Source organism: Penaeus monodon, chromosome 19 (assembly GCF_015228065.2).
Source record: "Penaeus monodon isolate SGIC_2016 chromosome 19, NSTDA_Pmon_1, whole genome shotgun sequence".
In the NCBI taxonomy this organism is placed as follows: domain Eukaryota; kingdom Metazoa; phylum Arthropoda; class Malacostraca; order Decapoda; family Penaeidae; genus Penaeus; species Penaeus monodon.
In genome coordinates, this window is record NC_051404.1 from 28,359,961 (window position 1) to 28,360,251 (window position 291).

The window sequence follows — 291 nt, forward strand, 5'->3', positions numbered from 1 at the left end:
GAGTAAAAGACAAAAAAGATATAAAGTAAGAAAAAGGACTTACCGATGCTTTTGAAAGGTGACTGACGATTTCATCCAGATGTTTCTATCATATAACATATAATATTCGTCAGGCAAACACAACTACTCGTCTTCGCTTAAGAGGGAGAAGCACCATGATATCCCCGATGTCTGCTTACAAGCACCCAAGTCGTTCTTTGCTTCTTAGCTTGTTCTACCACTAATAGGCCTTTCAAACTGCAAATCCGCATAGCACTGTTCACTTGTTCCATTGTTCAGTTCTGGCAAAGA

At 39.5% G+C, this 291-nt stretch overlaps 1 long non-coding RNA gene across 1 annotated transcript in view; it reads right to left on the bottom strand.

Moving 5' to 3' along the window:
• The window catches only part of LOC119585151, an 18,648-nt gene extending 18,385 nt beyond the window's left edge, over positions 1-263 (bottom strand). The window contains exon 1 of the long non-coding RNA XR_005229878.1: positions 44-263. This is a non-coding gene — a long non-coding RNA (uncharacterized LOC119585151). The remainder of the gene's footprint in view (positions 1-43) is intronic.
• Positions 264-291: the final 28 nt, after the last annotated feature.